Here is a 16,305-nt window from a genome sequence, read left to right on the forward strand (position 1 = left end):
GGTATTTTGGTAGAAATGATTACTTCTTCTGTATAGAGTTGCAATACCAGATTAAAACTGGTACTATACACAGGACCTCGGGAAAACACTCTGGCATCTCTGACTGTCAGGTTAGCATGGCAAATGCGATTAATGTTAATATTTCTGACTGATTACTCTCTCTGTGAACTGTGCTAACTTAAACTGTCCTTGCGCAATCAACAGCCTGGGTGAATGAGAGATCAGTCATTAGCATTAGCAGGCCGGGTGTGAAGCATGATTACGGCGTTCTCTCAGTCCACTGAGTGGCCTAGTCTTGTGTAGTCGACTGTGTGAGATCAGGGCAAGACTCCTCACTGGTGCATATATGCCTGCGTTTAATGCTCCAACCTGCTTCCACATGGTGAGTTTACATGTCCCCTGCAGTGAAGGTGCCGTGTGGATATTGAATGTGTGTTTCATGATGTGCATTGGGAGTTAATATCAGTAATCAGTGTAGTGCAAACGGTTGGGGTATAACTAGGGCTGACGTGTGGGACTGTGTTTGGTATAATCTGGTAGTGTTTTACAGGCTGGTTCTGTGGATATATTTGCTGATGTTTGGGAAGATTGTGATTTAAAGCGTGCAACGATGGTCTTGATTACATCAGGTAAAATCTTTAAGAGACTTTATGCTATAGTTTTCTTATTAAAATTAAAATATGTAAAAAATAAAAATGTTATTGCATTTTTGCAGGCTTTTATGGATGCCTGTCATGCACCCTGTTTGAGCTTAAATGTTCCCCCTTCATTTACTCATCCTCATGTAATTTCAAACCTGTATGACCACCTTTCTCCTGTTGAAATAAAACTACACTAAATGGGGTTCAATCACTGACTTGCATTGCATGGAATTTTTTTTTTTTTTTTTTAAGTATCTTCTTTGGATGTCCACAGAATGTCAGTCGTTGGTTTGGAACAACGTGGAGTTGACTAAATGATGACAGAATTTAAGTTTTTGGATGAACTATCCATTTAAAAGGTTAATGTTGGGAAACTGTCATCTTAAAAAAAAAATGCGTATTACATATCTATGAACTATTGCACATTATATTGCTTTCTGAGTGTGTAAAACGTAAATATTTAAAATGTTGAAGTGCAATGTGTCAATCTGCAAAAAAAACTATTAAACTCAAAACTGAGACTTTAACATTCAAGAAGGAGGTTTGTTTTTTTCCTTTGGCCAATTTTTTTTTTTTTACTAATTAAAATAAACTTGTTCTGTAAGCTTAAGCATGTTTTTTTATTAGTATTTATAGACACATGCACCAAGGTGTTTTTTTTTTTTTTTTTGCAGAAATACCTCTTTAAAGCAGTCTGAAAGCTCTTTTTTATAAATAGGTTAATTAGAAGGGTAATATTAAATCTTAAAGGTGTAAAAAAAATCTCTGCCATCATTTACGCACCCTCATATCATTAAAATATCTGTTTTATTCATTCTGTTTTTTTAATCAGTACAATGGAAGCCAATGTAAACAGAAACTGTTTTGTTACTAATATTCTACTATATACTACTAATATTCTAATGTTCGACAGGAAAAAAGAAAGTCGTACGGGTCTAGCAACATGAAGTAAATGATGACAGAAGTTTTATATTTGTGTGACCTATGCCTTTAAGACTTATTGTTCGTTACCACCTTCAAAACTTTTTTTATACAAACAGGATCTGACTTCATTTTCCATATTTTCATCTTTTTTTTCTTTTCCATCTGCACACAGTGGCCCACTGGACTCATTGTATTGCCCTTAGTGGCAAATTCCATATACGACAGGGTTTGGATTACAGATTTTACAAAACCATGCAGGGGCGTCGGACTGGGGGTTAAACCAGTACTGATTACCAGGGCCCCAAAGGAAGAGAGGGCCCTTGAAAAGTCTGGAATATATATTTTCAAGGGGGGCGGGGGGGGCCATTAGGACTGCATAGGGCCTGGGATCTTGTGCAGCGCCCCTGAAACCATGTACTGCAATATTCATGCCGGATAAATTCATTCAGATTCAGTGGCCATTCCAGCAGCACATTCATCATTCACACATGACAACTGCGTCCTCATTACTGCCTGCAACACCCAAGAGTTTTACCGAATGGAAAACCAGGGGAAGAGTTCACACTTTGGTTGACTTTCAATTCCCACTGGATTAAGCTTTCAGCATCCGTGACAGGAAATAATTTGAACCCCGGCTCATTTATTTATGTTAAGTTATTATCGAATTACTTTGCCATGTGATTTTCCTAATGTGACACAAATTATATTGCAGGAGATATAATTGGCAGTTAGCACTGCCGAGGCCTCTGTGCGGAAGGCGATCTTCAAATTGAATTGCTTACAGTTTGTGGAGCATTCACACAAGCCAAGTATGAAATCCATAAACACTCTGCCTTGGTGACTGTTCAACACACACTGGGTGCGACATGAGCCGTACTTGTGCTCAGTCTTCTCGAGTGTGTTAAATGTTCTTCCTAGCCAGTGCATGGCCTAAGGGTCCATATTCAAATCTGAGACTACAACCCAGCAGTAGATTATTCGTCTTGTATCGAGTGATATTGTGGAGTAAAACTGTATAATAACAAGTTGTGCTTGTTGGTTCGGGATGGCTGAATGTATGCTTGTTAATGAGAACTTTTATGGTTGTGCGGTGTATTGATGCAAACACTAATCCAAGGTTTTGTATTCGATAGGAGTTGCAGAATATAATAAGATATGTGCATGGGAGCAAGAAGAAGTACAGGATGTCAAACAGATTTTGTTTTCAATATTCCGTTGGTGTTAAAACAATGTGTGCGGATATATTAAGCTGTCAAGAGCCGTAGAAGCCACAGCTGATCTTATCCTTTAAAACAGAACAAAACACACTATGAAATGAATATCTGAAGTGTGACTTCTCACTTTCTGAACAGGGTTTGAATCATTTGATTGCTCAGTGATTCATCTATAATGACCTCTGTATTATATGTATCATGCTTATTTATTTTATGCTTTGCTTAACATATTTGCCCTGATCCTTACGATATTTTGTGACTGTGTATATATAAATGTATGTGGTTATTTCCTCAGACAATAATTAACATGATTTCATACATCCAGATTTCCAAGATATCATAAGTGTGTAAAAACTGTCTTAGGAACAATTTTCACCCAGAAAGTGCTTGTAAATTTTATAAATAATTACAAAGATATGGCAAGTGAAGTGGATAGAATGAAATAATATATTTTCTTCTAAAACATTCTCCAGTAATCTGTTTTTTCAACTTTCCAATTGATTTTTTTATTTATTTGATTATTTATTTTTTGCAATGAATACATTTGGAACATTTCTTTAATATTTTCCTGCATACATAAAAAATAAATAAATAATAAAGATGGTTATTTGTGACAATTCTGACAAAATGTCTCATGATGACACTAAGAGGTTAAATGCACCCTAGGCTCTCGCTCTGAGGTTTGTCGTTGAAAGGAGAGAGTTATTGCTCAATGAAATTAGATGTTTTCCTTCAGTTTCATGTTGGATTGATTTCTGTGATTTTTCTGAAATACCTCCAGAGCCTCTGAGCATTTTGACTGGCATTACTGAAACAAAACAGTGACAAGGACAGAAAGATGCGGGATGAAGATGACAGAACAAAGGGGAAGATAAGGTAACAGACGTATGGAAGTATTTACAGTGGATATAGTAATGCCATGGCATCATTGCAGTTTTGTGCTCACATTTTCAGAAAATGCAAAAATCTAGTTCACAGTTTACCATAGTTCTTCAAAATGTTGTTTATAGTGCTCCTTTTTTTTTGTTTATTGAGAAAAAAAAGAGGCCGACCGCTGTTTGCCGCTGTGTTACTCAATTATTCTTTTGCATGTCCAGGCGTTTAATGCAATTTCACAATAACACTCACTCTACGACTCATTAGCAGCTCGTGTTAAATCACAAGGTTCAAGTTACAATGTGACACAAAGTCCCAGATTCCTACCACTTGATCCAGATGTGCTACTGTGCGCCAGAATGATCGCTTAACAATGTGCATTGTATGAATGCACACCTTGAATAACACACCCTGTTCTCGGATCAGAAATGTATTCTGCACAGCTGAAGCAAATCACGTTGAGCTTAATCAGAGGATGTTGTCCTGATTTACATGCTCTGCTTGTAATGTGTCCTGGCATGAAAGAAAAAGCAATTCGTTTACATGAGAGCAAACAATACATGAGCTCTGAGACAAAGGATGCCATAAACAACAGCAACAACATTAACGACAGTCCTCTAATGAGCCTCACTGATTTAGATATTAAGAGGTGAGACTGAAGAAGACATGACAAGACTTGCCTGTGTCTATAGCAATATCACACTTGTCGCAGTGCGATATGGCTGTATATAAACCATATCACACAGCTACGAGTGTGATATTGCATTTATAAAACAGTTTGAAAGTACAAGTGTGTATATATGAAATAGCAGATAGCAACAGAATCTTGGTCGAGTCTGGTTTTCATTATTTCTGTATGACACATTTACATATTATATATAGCATACATGAATCACCTCGTAGAAGATCTATACATGTGGAGCTGGGGAAGGTGGAGGGTTTCTGAAGCAAGCTGCAACTGCTACTGCAAGCACTAGTCATATATTTGAATGTTGAGCAGCAAGCTCATTGGCTACCTATACAGGAGAGAACCAATCAGCTGTGCCATGTGATAATGATGTCATGATGTCATTAGGCTATTGGACTGCACCATCTACAGTTTCAAGCCAGAACTCTGTATATATTGTTCCAAACTCTGACTTTGAATCTTAATAATAGTTTATTACAAAACCATGAATTATTACAACTTTGATGATCTACAGTAAACACACGTCAAATAAATGTAAAAATTTAATGATTACATTATACATTAAATGACTTTTATACCAAGCTTTTTTATCTCAAGTTCTGACACTTTTTCTATGTGGAAACAAATTACACTAACAGTTGATACAAAAGACAATATGACAATAATTTTCACATTAAATGTGTTAACAATCCAATTCAAATTGTTATAATGGACATTTATAGATTAATATTTTAAGTCTGTTTTTGGGACACGGATAAAATAATAATATTTATATATAAAAGAAGAAACAAACCCTTGATAAAAAAAAAAGTGGTGTTTTCTAAGGCAGGCATTTCTATAATTAGATATGGGTCAATGGGATTTAGGTTTTAGATCACTAACATGGACGAAACAGTTTGTGACAATGATATTAGGAGGAGCATAACAATATGTTGTTTTAATGCAGGTGTGACACCCTGTACGTGTAGTCACAGGAATAATTTGTTTTATTTTCCCATGTGTTTGATTATTTAATTTCTGTTTATAACATTGTTTGCTGTTATTAGGGTTAATGGTGATGCGTAGTAATCTTAGTGGACAGTAGGGGAGACGCCGTGCTGATTAGGTACTGTGTGATTAAAGGTGAGTCGCAGAGAAGAGGCCATTACAAGAGTGACTCCATGACTAAAAGCAGCAAAACTTTGTCTCTCCTTGTTTATTTAAACAGGTGGATGAAATCGATCACCAAGGATATAAAACATTAAAGAAAATGTCGATTTCATGTGTATGTGGTTGCAGGAGGGTAATATACATTTCCTGGGTCAAGTTAAGATGTTTAAAAGAGACATTGTTTGTGTTTATTAAAAAGCTGATTCATTCGTGGGGGTTTTGCGTTAGGCCTTGTATTAATATAATACCATCCAAATTGAAAAAAACTTACAAGCCTTATGCAACACGTTTATTAGTGTTTGGGTTGAGTCACATGTAAGGTGACATAAGACATTGTGATTAAATTATACAACAAATATATGTAAAATGATACAATCTTTGAATTGTTATAATAAATCATTACAAGAGCGACTCCATGACTAAAAGCAGCAAAACTGTGTCTCTCCTTGTTTATTTAAACAGAAAACTTACTGCAGCACCTCCAGTCAGACGGCGGGTGTGCTACACAGGCGGGGTGATGGTCTTACAGTTAGGTGGGGTGTATGTGTGATGCCCTGGGTTGGCTCAGCTCAGCGGTGCACAGTGACCTGGCTTGTCCCTCACTGACCTGTGAGACGGACATGATAAAGTGTGAGTGGCCGTCACTTTAACCGTCTGTGACAAGCCATCCCAGCCCAGCCCAACTGGCGATGTTGCATCCGTCCACATTGCGCTCCTGGGATGGCCCCAGCACCCCACTGCTGCAATATGGCCCTGTTATCCAGCGAGGTCACGGGGGAAGAAGGAGGCAGAGCCAAAGGCCAGCTGTCACACACTAGGACCAGAGGTTCAGAGATTTTTTCCCCCTATTTTTTTACTACTTCTATTCAACTATCTACCTACACTTTTAATAAATGTACATGGCCTCCAACCTATTTATATACCTTATGTTGATGATTAGCCAACATGATCTCAATACATTTATGCATTGTTCCGATGCTTTTGCTCAAATCAACTCACAAGATTTATATATTTCTGGGGAACTTGAATCCAGGACCTTGAATTGTGTGGTGTTTAGGAATATAATGTATAGGTATTTGTACACATACATTTTGTTTGCATAAGCACTGATACTAAAATGTAGTTCAAGCTAATTTAGAGACCAATGTTTACATGGTTAAAAATATCTACATGATATGTGTATTTATACAAAAAAAAGATTGTCACTGTACATTTATCACAATGACACACTGGTCGGATGGATAGATAGATAGATAGATAGATAGATATTTCAGCTTTTAATCACTTTATGAAAAAATACTGATTGTGATGCAATAAATGTTTGTTTCATGTCCTGCTATCATGCACACACACATGCACACGCACTCACTTCCCAGCTGTATAACAATAATTCTTATGTCTGGAACAGTCTGTTGGAGATTTGTCTGTCTCTCTCACTCAGTGTCAGCATGGATGGACCTTCTGTGTCACAGAGACAGAGCCTTCCTCTCCTGTTATAGGATATTTTGCTTTGTGTGTGTGTAGGTGTGTGTACTGAACGGCGTATTATTAAATGCAAAAATTGCCAGTAGTTTTCTTTAAGGGGTGGGTTTAGGTGTAGGGCGATAGAAAATACAGTTTGTACAGCATAAAAACACTAACACACGAAAGAAATGTACACCTGCTCCCTACCACATCTAAATGGTGCATATAACGTTCTGTGTTCTTCTTGGCAAACTGATGACACTGAATTTTGATGCATTGCCATAATAATTACATGTTCATTTCCCCTTGCTCTATTTTTTGAATTGTTTTATTTTAAAATTATTAATAAAAGTTATTAAATACCTAAACATCCTACTTGTACAACTACTGCCAACAACTATGTAGAAGTCAATATTGCTGGTTACTGCTTTATTATATTTAGTACAATTCTTACAAATTGGATACTAGTAGACTTATACGTTGCAGATCCATTGATATTCTATACAATAGCAACTAAAGCATCTCAGATACTGTAACATGGGAGCCGATGAGATGTGAGGATCCATACACAAGCTTTTACTGGACAGAGACTTGATTTACTTTATTATCCCCTTAGGCAAATTTTGTTGCTTGCGTTTCACATGCACACGTACAGCACAGACAATACACATAATACAAACATAATAGAGAATAAAATAAAATAGAACCAAGAATAAGAATAAGCAAACAATATCCAGAGGGCTAATCCAGAGGGGTAAACCATTATCCAGAGCAAAAGGGTCAAAACACGAGTAACAGCAGGGCAAGAAAAATAGAAACTGAAACAAGACTATGAAAACAAGGAATTGAAACAAGACTACAAAAACTAGAAACTAAGACAAGTCTAAGAGAACTAACACGGAAAGGCTTTTGTATCACAGCTATAACTAGGAGAGGGATATACACAGAAAAATACTCGGTCATGTGTGAGAGGAAGTCCAATGTTTATAAAGTGTGTCTAATGATTGTGCCGTGTGTGTGTAATTGGTTGCAGCTGTGTGTGATAGTTATCAGGTGAATGTGATGTGATTGGTGCAATGGAGCATGGGAAATGTAGTCCAGGGTGTACTGTGTAGTGTGAGAGTCTGTGTTGTGGATGATGAACTCTGGTGGTGAATTAATGGAAGTTTATTGACCTGGGGCCCGTTCTTCGTACGTCGCTTATTACATCCGAGATCAAATGACCCATCCAAGATGATATCATCGTGCTAATCATGATCCGGCTAATTGGGTTCTTCGAACACACCTGTTGTGTATGATTAGTATCGCTGGATTGAGTTATCTGAGATAATTGCGCGTTCATGTGTTGGCTTAAAAGGGGATATGTATCAATACTAGAAACCATGATCAGCAGTGCAGCGATTGGCTGGTGGCAAGACGGCAATGTAATGACGTCATATAATTTAAAATGACACCCGACGAAAAACTTGACAAATTTCTGGACTTTTATAAGGAAACAGCCAAGCAAACAAAACTACATAAATGTTATAATAGATACATGAAACAGATAATAGATGCATGTTTTTATTTTATTAGAATTTTTTTCATGATTCCCAATTATTTATATTCGCAATTTATAATAGTTGTGCAGTCTTTACATTTTTATTTAAATGTAGAAATTATCTATTCATTTCATTTTATATTTGGACAGATTTGTTACGTGACAGCATTAATGAAAGTTTCTTAAGTTAACGGTCACCCCGTCCCGAATACGGGACGCCTACGTTGACCATACTATATTACAATCAAATCTAATCTAATCTTGACAAACTATATATCATTGGAAAGGTCTAAGACTCCCAAATATATATTTTACCAATATTGTTTGTTAAAAATTATGTAGGAAAAGTAATAGATTAATTTATGACAAGAGTGCACCCTCAGAAATCTACATTACAAAAGGAGTTTTGACCTTTATTTAAAAAAAATACTTCCTCGTTGCCTTTTTCTATATCACATTTTAGAAATCATCAGAAGTTATATATCACTTGAAAACATAAAATCTCAAAATTCCTCCCCTTAAAACCCATTTTAAAATCAGACATTGCATTACCATGTAAAAGGCACATCAAAATCATGTTACAAAATGTTTTCAGTCATGAATTATAAAAATGTAGGTTTGTATCATGCACATTCAAGTCTATCTTCAAAAACGTGAGTGACAGTTAAGGGGTTAAGGGTCAATATCATGTTATCTGCATCTCCTGCACTCCATCAAGCCACTCTTATAATAGCAGTCATCACTCAAAATAATGCACGACTCTAGTATCTGTATAGCATGTGTGTAAGACTCCAATACAATTATGAAGTAATAATTTTATGACAAATAAATATTTCAGTGAGTAAAACTGGCTGTCTATAGTAGGCTGTTATGGACTACACAGCATTTTTATATTATTTTTAAATAATTTTTTTTAATGATTATTATTTTAAATTATTGTCCCTGGATCAGTACGATACTCTTGTAATAAAGTAGCGGTGGTAGCAGACATATTTTGAGTATCAGTTCTGGTTGAAAAGAAGCGATCTAATCCTGTTTACATGAAATAAGTCTGCTCCCGAGCAGGTTTAAGCTTACGGACCTGTTGCTATGACAGCAGCTCCGGGATGAGCTTCGAAGAACCAAACGATCCAAGATCACGGCAAATCATCAACATTCAAATCCAGCTAACTGAGTTAGCGACGTACGAAGAACGGGCCCCAGATCTTGACAGATAAAGTGTAGTCAATCTATTTATTTTGCACTGCCCAAAGCATCCACCAACAGAAAGGCTTCTAAACAGAGCCAAAGAAGTAATAGGGCCCATTCACAAAAAACATGTTTTGTGCTAGAAATTATTTTTATATAAAACATGTTTATTTTATTGTTGTGCTTATGCTCTTGTTGTGTTTCCCACAAAATATGTTATTTTATCAACAAGGCACTCAAGTTAAAAGATGTGCGATATATAGAACCCATCTTTTTTTCTTTTTTTTAGATTAACACGTCTATGCTTCATTTTCATTGAAATTTCATATCTGGGTACTACATTCATTCATTATAATTAACAGGTGAGATGATCAGCGGTGCTGAATTTTTATCTTTATCATTAGGAAAGGGACAAAAATATGGATAGAGTACATCAGTAAAAGACTGACCAGTGAAAGAGTAAATATGAGATCTAGACTCCACATCATAGAAGGAGACCAGACCCTCCTCATAATCCACAAACACCCCCACCTTATGTGGCTTCAATCTCAGAGACAGAGAGACAAGAGGACCAGCACAAGCCCAATATTCATTCCCATTCCTCAGCCAAATTGCCCAGCATCCACACTGAGGGTGCATTGTGATCTGTCCCTGTTAATAGATTTCTGGGAAGTCGTGGCCTAATGGTTAGAGAGTCGGACTCCCAATCGAAAGGTTGTGAGTTCGAGTCCCGGGCCGGCAGGAATTGTGGGTGGGGGGAGTGCATGTACAGTTCTCTCTCCACCTTCAATACTACGACTTAGGTGCCCTTGAGCAAGGCACTGAACCCCCAACTGCTCTCCGGGCGCCGCAGCATAAATGGCTGCCCACTGCTCCGGGTGTGTGCTCACAGTGTGTGTGTGTGTTCACTGCTCTGTGTGTGTGTTCACTGCTCTGTGTGTGTGCATTTCGGATGGGTTAAATGCAGAGCACAAATTCTGAGTATGGGTCACCATACTTGGCTGAAGGTCACTTCACACTTCACTCTGGCCACTCCTAAAGTCCAGCCGGTATTTCCTTTCACTTGAACCTCAAAATAATATCTCCCTGAGGAGAATCCCTCTTTTCCTAGGACAGAGGCACTGTAATCAAACCTCTCCGGGTTGTTTGGGAGCTTCTGTTTAATGTCTCCATGTCTCACTTGTTTCCCATCATCAGACATGATGAGATATGGATGAGCTGTATCAGGATCCAGAGTCACATCCACTGAGAGAGAGAGATCAGAGCATATGAATCATATCTGCATACAAAGACCGTCATTGATTTAAAAGTGTTACATTAACAGATCACACATTACCTGCATGATGCTGCATCCACTTCATAACTGTAGAGGCAAACAAGTTTAGAAGTTATTTAAATATCTGTGTACAAGAGCTGTTTTCTCAAAAATGTATATATGTATATGATATTTTTTTACTATTTCAGTGTTCATTTTCTTGTAAGCCTAGAGCGCTAGATTCATGAGTGCTCTGGAATACGTTTGTGAATAACTGAATAAGAAAATAAATAATGATTTGTGGAATGAAACTTGGCACCAAAAAATAAATGTAGGCATGACTGTTGCGGACAACAATTGAAATTAAACTTGGAGTGAATTGAGATGTTATATTTAACAGGAAAATGGTGTAATGGCTTTACTAGGCTGAATAAAAATAAAGAAGATACTAGCTACATAATTCGAGGGAACGCAATAGTAATCGTGTGCACGTTTTAGTAAATTGAGGGAATGAATTAGTAGATCGTGCGCACAATTTATTTATTTTTTCTTGCATGTCATGTGAGGGGCGCCGTAACATAACAAAAATAGCCAAATATTCAATTTCTTGGTGCTCAAAACATCTTCTCACAAAACTGTCTTCTTCAGCAACACCCTATTTTCCCATTTACTAGAAATGACACCCAAGGGTGCTCTCGTCTGCACTGGAAAGCTTTCAGCATTCACATTTAGAACACTCAGTTTTTAGTACAAATGTATTCATATTGTGCTTTGCTATTTGATACTGACTTACCAGTTTGACTGAGTTTCTCGTCTAGAGTTTCCTGAAGTTGAGTCAGAGCTCTCCTCAGAGTCTCCACACTCACATCAGTGTTCATACTGATCTCAGGCCAGCTCCTGGTGTGTGAAGGACTGTACAGGGATGGATCAATCTACAACAGGAGAGAGGAGAAATCCCTCAGCTTGAGGAGTGTGAGTGTAGTCCTGTGATGTGAGCAGACAGAGAGACACTGACCTGTAGGAGCTGGAGGTGATCCTCAGTGTGTAAGAGACGATCCAGCTCAGTGTTTCTCATCTTGAGCTCAGTGAGTTCCTGCTGCAGCTCTTGAATGAGCTCTTCATCATGTGTCTCTGCTGCTTTCTGCTTCTCCTCCATCATCTTTAGCAGCTCAGCCTGACATCTCTCAATGGAGCGCATCAGATCGCTGAAGAGCTCAAAACTGGCTGCTTTCTTTCGCTCTGTGCTTTTCTGAAATATAGAGTTTTGCCTGTACTCAAAACTACTTTATCAAATAAAAGCATTATTCCTCAAATATTGAACAGCTGCTCACTTTTCTGAGTTCTGCTGAGTGTTTGATGTCTAGAATCTTCCAAATCCTGTCCTGCATCATTTGCTGCATGTCTTTCTGTGTCTTCGCCAGCTGAGCCTATAGACAGACATGTACATATTTATATTTTATTAAGACATATTTGATCACTTTTTTTAAAAACATGTATTTTCAATTTTCTGACAAAAGACCTTGTTGGCATATTTAGAACCAGATTACTGAAGTAAGTTTACTGTATTTTTAGTAACTCGTGCCTTCATATTTTTACTCTCCTCCTCTAGAGAAACAGTGTTGTGAGTCTTGTGGTCTCCATCAGTGCAAAACACACACACATACATCTGATCATCTCTACAGAACAGCTCCAGAGGTCTCTCGTGTTTCTGGCATATATAGTCCTTTATATTCTCCACAGGGTCCATCAGTTTGTGTTTCTTTAAGCTCCGACTCTCAGGTGAGGCTCCAGATGGGTTTCACTGTAAGAGGTCAAACACACCAGACAGGACTTCAGGGCTTTCAGCTTTACGTCATTGCAAATATCAAAGAGAACAAAGTTTCTCAGAATGAACTTTTTCTCAAATATTTGTGCAACCTCTCTAAGTGCTGTGTCGGTCTTGAGGTTGGGTCTTTTACTGAATGTTTCTTTACAGTATGGACATTTGCAGGTCTGACTGTTGTCCCAGCACTGGTTCAGGCAGCTCTTACAGAAGTTGTGTCCACATGGAGTGCTGACTGGATCAGTGAACACATCCAGACATATAGAGCACTGAAGCTCCTCAGCTAGAGGACCAGTGGAGGATGACAGAGCTGAAAAGAAAATAAATAATAATAAAAAATTATTACCTGCAGTTCCTCTCTGCACATATTAACAACAAGTTAAGCAATATCACAAAGCGATGAGTATTGTTGTTCTGAATATCAGCAAAATCATGGCTGTGCTTGTATTCATACCAACAGAATTTTTATACAACTGTTCAGATCAATGAACAGAAAATTAATATCAAGTAACTTACATTTTAGATATAATGTAGTCAGTTAATCTATTTATTTTGCACTGCCCAGAGCTTCAAAAAAAAAAAGTTCTAAATGGAGTCAAAGAAGTAAGAGGTTCCATTCACACAGAATGTGTTTTGTGCCAGGTCTACTGCTCAATTATTTTCAAATGTAAACATGCATCTTTTACATTTGCGCACACACTCTTGTTGCGTTTCATGCAAAACATATTGTTCTAAAAACAAGGCACTCAAGATGTTCAATATAGAAAACCCAGAAAAAATTATAATAATTTTTTATTGTAATTATTATAATTATTGTTGTTCTTATTTTTTGCATCATTCATTATCTTGGTTATTGACTTACATGAAGGTTTATCCATACGTTGTCTCCAGTTCTGTCTTGGTGAAGTTGGTAAAAATTCTGCCATTGCACTTCTTTTTATGTCTACAGGAAAAGGTCATTACATGTTTTTACTTCACATGATGAAACCTGTTAATCACCTTGTTACCTCAATTTCTAAAATAAAACCAGTGTAATGATATTTTAAAGCTGTTGATCAACTGTTATTTGCCCCTTTTTATTTTATTGTCTCATAACACATATGCATCAATATGCATATATTTTATTATTACTAATTATTATGAATTTATATATTAATTCCAAAACTACACAAATTAAATTACTGGATGTTAAAGATAATCTCTCTTTCTTGAATAACGCAGTGACATTATCTAAAGTGCATCGCATTTCTAAAATTTTATGAATTAAATTCAGCTGAGTAGGCTATATGGGTATGCCCAATTTTCAAATTGAATCTATGACGTGCACGTTTCTGTGTTTAGTCCACTGATCTATATAATGACTCTATTTGTTTTTTATCTGTTCTCTGTTATAGATTAGTGAGTAGTTATATACTCTTACAGATCTATAGTCAGTAGTTCACATAGGCGACTTCCTGTTTCTTTAAATAACGCTTAACAATGACACCCATTAAACTGTTTTAACCCTACACACAGGCTATTTGCCAAAAGTAGGCCGGCGCCCATTAGTCTTGGTAAAGATCCTAAAAGACGCACAGGGACGCGAGTTCGCGGCCCACTCTGAACAGTGATGGAATTCCTGGAATGTGTCCGCTATGCCGCTGCTGATGCACGTGTACGTAATCATCATTCTCCCCCGTAATTTAATCGAACGTAAATTCGTCCCCCCCCCCACTTTAATTTGGGAACTGTCCAAAGAGTAAACACTCTCATGTTGTGTATGTTTCATTCATACCGGACGCCGGAGGGCGCTCTCTCGCACAAAGTCCAAAACAGACTCGTAAAAGTACCAGCTCGTGACCACTATGTGACGCACGCTACAGGAAATACCTTATATGGACAAAGGCATCAAGCTGTCACTGGATAAAAAAAGTCGAAATGATTTGACAGACAAAACGTGAATATTCATTGCAACAAATACATGATTTGTGTTTTTGTGCATTTTCACAACAAAATACATGAATAACGCAGCGCTAACTAACTCATTTTTTACAGTATAATATATTATTTTTTACAGTATAACATTATATTATTATATTTTCTGACTTATTCTGAAAGTCCCTGTTTTTTTGTGTGTGTGTATTAATTGTTATGTAATACTGGAATACTTAAAAAAATTTGCAACTTCAAATACAGTGAGAAATAGGCACAAAAACATTACTAGTGCAAAGATTAAGATTAACAACCCTTTTAATTTGCAAATATAAAGTCAATAAAAAAATTATAACAGCAGTGCAAATATATATGCATTTACAAATATTGTGAGAATACAAAAAGGCACAATAACAATAGTGTGAGGGCAAATATTAACAATCCTTTTAATCTCCATATATATTTTAAAGCCAATAAAACATTTAGAACAGTAGTGCAATTTTAACACATCAATTAAAAATAATAAACAGTAAACCAAAAATGTTTACCACAGTAGTAAAATGTTTACATATCAGTGTAAAAAATATAATAAATATCAAACCAAAACAAACACAATAACAATAGTGTGAGGGCAAATATTAACAACCCTTTTAATCTCCATATACATTTTAAAGCCAATAAAACATTTACAACAGTAGTGCAATTTTGACACATCAATTTAAAATAATAAACAGTAAACCAAAAATGTTTACCACAGTAGTAAACTTTTTACATAGTGTAAAAATATAATAAATATCAAACCAAAACAAACATTTGCAGTGCAATTTTGACTAAGAAAATAATAAATAGTAAACCAAGACAAACATTTACCACAGTAGTGCAATTTTGACATGTTAGCCAAAAAAAAGTAAATCAAAACAAAAATGGACCACAGTAGTGCAATTATGACATATTCGCCCCTAAAAAAATAGTAAATCAAATATACCAAAACCAAAATAATGATAATAATAAAAACATAAACATACCATATATATATAATGGTATCAAATATTTTTCCAACAGAGGCATGCAGCAGAGGAAACACACAGTAATAACACATTTTAGAGAAAGCTGTCATTGTTGGAGACTTGTAAATTGCACTATAAAGCAAACATTAACCAAATAAAAATATCACGTGCTGAAATAGCAGTTTTAAGAAGCTGGAGGGTTGCCATTTCCCTTTTTTTTCTTCTATAACCTCGTTCCTGCAGCACAGCCCTCCATTCACCATATGATTGGGTCTCAGACTCTTTGCAGAACCAGTTGCCAAAGTACTGAAGATGTGATGGTGGCTTTCTCTCTTTGTTACACTTTCTGCAAAGAATGACGTCTGTCTTCTTTACATATTTTCATGTGACAGTTCCAGTGCGCTCCCTCTCCAGTTTTCTCTTTCTGTATTGCTGAGTGGAGTAAGGAACATCTTGACCGGATGTCTGTGTCTGAGCTGATGGTGGCAAAGCTGAAGGTAATGGGAGGTTGAAGAACATCACCTGTGAGGTACCTGTAGAGGATGGCGCTTAAGTGCCTTTCACTGTAGGAAGCTGCACAGATGGTAAAATGAAAGGGAGAGAGATGAGTAGTGCTGATGCAATGA

The 16,305-nt window shown here is 36.7% G+C and overlaps 1 long non-coding RNA gene and 1 pseudogene across 1 annotated transcript; one reads left to right on the top strand and one right to left on the bottom strand.

Annotated features, from left to right (window-relative positions):
• The first annotated feature begins 263 nt into the window (after window positions 1–263).
• Window positions 264–987, top strand: LOC132096598 (uncharacterized). The gene is made up of 3 exons (XR_009422599.1): window positions 264–382; window positions 551–629; window positions 716–987. It is a non-coding gene; the product is annotated as an uncharacterized LOC132096598 (long non-coding RNA).
• An 8,713-nt stretch (window positions 988–9,700) lies between these two features.
• LOC132101827 (E3 ubiquitin-protein ligase TRIM39-like) lies at window positions 9,701–13,700 on the bottom strand (annotated as a pseudogene).
• Window positions 13,701–16,305: the final 2,605 nt, after the last annotated feature.

Source organism: Carassius carassius, chromosome 2 (assembly GCF_963082965.1).
Source record: "Carassius carassius chromosome 2, fCarCar2.1, whole genome shotgun sequence".
In the NCBI taxonomy this organism is placed as follows: domain Eukaryota; kingdom Metazoa; phylum Chordata; class Actinopteri; order Cypriniformes; family Cyprinidae; genus Carassius; species Carassius carassius.